The following is a 4,343-nucleotide window of genomic DNA, read 5'->3' as shown; positions in this document are numbered from 1 at the left end:
TTCTGTGAACTAGAACTGTTATTTCTTTTTCAGTGGCCAATGAGTTTAATCTTTTGTAATAAGGTTTTCCAACTTGATTTTTTTTTTAGAACATAACATATATGCTTAACTGTATTTCTTTTATGTTCAACTCACTAGTTTATGGTAAAATTTTTGTCCAAAGATCTGATTAAACTGTACTTACATGTGAACTTGAGTCTTACTAACTCCACTTTGTGAGCTATATATTACCATCAAGAAGCTTTTGTATGATTACGCACTGGGATGGCTGAAAGCTGATATAGTTTGTGAAAAACATGTATTATTTCAGTAGTAAGTCCACATGAAGAGAGGCTCCGAGGTTGGTTTAGTATTCTGTGACATCATAAATCTTTTTCTGCTTTGCCATTTTCAGTAAATTGGATTGTCTGATTTGGGTAGCTTACCCCCTGTTCACAAGATAACTGCTGCAGTTCCAGGCATTGCAGACAGACATACAATGTCTGGTAGGAAACTACCCATCCATTCTCTCTCTAATTTTTTTTTAAATTGAGGTGTAACGTACAGTAAGGTGCACAAATCTTAAATGTATAGCTTGATGAATTTTATGTATTTATACACTTAATGCGAAGTGGTAGCACTTCGATCAAGATACAGAATGTTTCTAGCACCCCTGAAGGATACATGCAGAGTTCAGCCAGAAGCCCCCAAGATACGTATCCAGGACCAAACAGAGGAGGATCTTTTCAAAAAGGTGATAACCCAAGACAGTGGAAAGAGACTATGGTGGATGAGGGGCTAAAGATGCTGAGTTTGGCAGGAAGGACCCCATAAATTATTACCAAGACAACACGGTAATAGTGAACCAGGAAACTTGTAGGGAGTTGGGATTTGTACTGTGGCCAGCTGGAGAGATTTGTCTAAAGGAATTGCTCAGTTCCAGCCTATTTCTATTGATATTTTGTGGGATTATGTGCCCAGTGTTGCCAGATTCTCCAGTTTTTCAAAGGAAATTGGAAATTAGATTATTTGAAATCTCTTAATTTTTAAGTGCTGGTATATTGGGAGTTCCCCAAACCAACAAACAATTCTTGGACACCAGCAGTGTGTCCAACAATTCAACTCAATTCTGACACTACCCAGAGATAGCACCAGATTCTACAGGTTGAGGGCTCAATCCTACAAGACCGACTCCCACTGCACCCCCTGATTCGAGATGCCAGTTGCAAGTCCAGGCTGTTACCTGTGCTTCTCACCGACTGGCTATAAATTGGGTTCAATTAATTTGTTAAAGTGGCTTACAGAACTCAAACATTTTACATACTAGATCACTGGTTTATCATGAGGATGTAACTCAGGAACAGCCGGATGGAAGAGATGCACAGGGCAAGGTACGAGGAAGGTGAGTGGAGCTTCCATGCCCCCTCCAAGGGTGCCACTGTCCCCGAATTTCCACGTGTTCACTAACTGGGAAGCTCTCAACCCTGTCCTTTTGGGGTTTTATGGAGACTTCATCACATATGCATGATTCGTTAAATCACTGGCCATTGGGAACTGATTCAACTTGTTGCCCCTCCCCCCTCTCCCCAGAGGTGGGGCAGGGGAGGGCTGTGTGGGGATGTGGGGACTGAAAGTTCCAATCCTCTAATCACACGGTAAGTTGTCCTGGCAACCAGCCCCATCCTTAGTTGCTTCTAAAAGTCATTCATACAACACAAGACACCTTTACCACTCTCAACACTTAGGAAATTCCAGGGGTTTTGGGAGCTGTGAGCCAGGAACTGTGGATGAAGGCCAAATATATATGAGAAACACATTTTGGTCACCTGAATGACCAAAATGTATATGAAATGTATATTTCTGCGAAATCATAATATCACAGCTGGCCGCTAATTTAACTTCATGTAAAATGCTTTTCAGATCGAACAATGCATGTCTTTATGCTGGATTTGGCCTGCTAACCAATTTTTTGACCTCTTTGCTAAACTATTTGACACAACAGAAAATAGTTCCCTGGTTACCCATAAAGTGGTCAGAAACTTTGTAAATTTGAACAAATGTATGGAGTGCTAGTAATCTGTAAAGAGGAGAGTAGGAGAAGTAGGGTAATGGAGGAGAAAGTCTGCTGAAGAACTCTGGGGTATCCTTTTCCCCAGACTCAGACCCCAGGGATGGGGCAAAAGGCGACATCCCAGTTTGTCACTGTAGGGTTTATTTATGCTGTCCAAGGAAAACGAGGCTGAGAATGGTGAAGTCCCAAATACTGGGTCCTAATTTCACATCTATTTTTCTGTTATTCTCACATAAGAAAGATTTACTGAAATGGGTCATAGACCTAAATGTAAGAACTAAAACTATAAAACTCTTAGAAGAACACAGGAATAAATTTTGTGATCTTGGGTTAGGCAAAGCCTTCTTAGATACAACCCCCAAAGCAAGAGGGACATTAGACTAAAACTAGATAAACTGGACTTCATCAAAATTAAAAATTTTTATGCTTCAAATGATGCCATCAAGAAAGTGAAAAGACACCCACAGGAGGAAATATTTTCAAATCATACACTTTATAAGAGACTTGCATTTATAATATATAAAGAACTCTCTCTTACAACTCATTAATAGAAAGACAACCCAATTTAAAAATGGGCAGAGGGGGACTTCCTTGGTGATCCAGTGGCTAAGATTCTGCACTTCCAATGCAGTGGGCGCGGGTTCAATCCCTGGTCGGGGAGCTAAGATCCCACATGCCTCGCTGCCAAAAAACCAAAACATAAAACAGAAGCAATATTGTAACAAAGTCAATAAAGACTTTAAAAATGGTCCACATCAAAAAAGTCTTTTAAAAAATGGGCAAAGGATTTGAGTAGACATTTTTCCAAAACAACATATACCATGACCAATAAAGACATGAATAGATGCTTAACATCATTAGTCATCAGGGACGTGCAAATCAAAACTATAATGAAATGTCATTTCACACCCACTAGTATGGTTATAATCAAAAAGATAGAGTGTTGGCAAGGGTGTGGAGAAATTGGAGACTTCAGAAATTGCTGGTGAGGGTATAAAATGGTTGCTTGGGGAAACAGTTTGACAGTTTCTTGAAAGGTAAAGCACAGAGTTACTATGTGGTCCAGCAGTTCCACAGGTATATACCTAAGACGAATGAACTTTGGAAATGTGCTAAGTGAAAGAAGACAGTCACAAAAGACCACATCTTGTATAATTCCATTTATATGAAATTTCTGGAATAAGAAAATATAGAGAGAAAGATTAGCCTAAAGCTGGGGATTGGGGAGAAATGGGGAGTGACTGCTAATTGGTCAGAGGTTCCTTCTTGGGGTGATGAAAATCTTCCAAAATTGACTGTGGTGATGGTTGCGCACGTCTGTGAATATACTAAAATGATTGAACTATGCACTTTAAATGAGCAAATTTTGTGGTGTGGGAACTATGTTGCAATCAGGCTGTTTTAAAAAGCTTGTTGGCATAAAGCCACCATAATGTCCTTTTAATCACAGACATGTTTCATCTATTCCTTGATTTAGATAACACTAGACTGGGTGACACAGACCCTAGTCCAGAGTATCAACAGGGAGCAATTATCAGCTGAAAAAACCCAAACCTGAACAAATAGGATGTTAGTCAATGATATCTCATTTGCATCTGATTACTGCCTCTCAGAGTTGGATTATAATAAAAATTTTTTAATCTGACCAAATGACAAGGATTATATATGGTTGTATTTCCATATGGATTAACTTGACTTGAAGGAAGGACTGGTGTGGATGATGTCTGAATTCTAGAATAGAGCTGATCCTTGTCGTTCGCAGTACTTATAACTGTAAGGTCACCGTGCACACTCCATTAGCAGAAATACAGGGTTGAGTTCCTGTGGGTCTCTGGTTGTACCATTTTCGTCAACTGATCAGTACATAACCTTGCTTTATGTGTGTTTCTGTTCAAAGACACTGAATTTAATATCTCTTTCTTACAAATAATGATATGCAGTGTTTATAATGAAACAATTATTTCAATGACAGCATGTTTGTGTAATGTACAAAACAGATTGTACTACTTTAACTTTCCCCCTCAGTCATACACACACACAGACACACACTACACATACAGTACTCATGTACAGTAAATGCATACAGTACTGTAAACACATACTATATAGTGTGCAGTAATGCAAATAAAGTCCTGAAAAAATGAAAGATGAAGCGTTCAAAGTTTTATAAAAACGTTAACTAAAATCTTACTGTTGATAGAGCTGCAGGCTGCGTGATGGCACAGTGCACAGTGTGGTTAAACCTCTCGACCTTGGCTTGCCCCACAAAAAGCAAGGGAGAGGTTGGTGGAAC

Source organism: Pseudorca crassidens, chromosome 20 (genome assembly GCF_039906515.1).
Source record: "Pseudorca crassidens isolate mPseCra1 chromosome 20, mPseCra1.hap1, whole genome shotgun sequence".
Taxonomy (NCBI): Eukaryota; Metazoa; Chordata; class Mammalia; order Artiodactyla; family Delphinidae; genus Pseudorca; species Pseudorca crassidens.
This window is presented reverse-complemented; position numbering follows the sequence as displayed.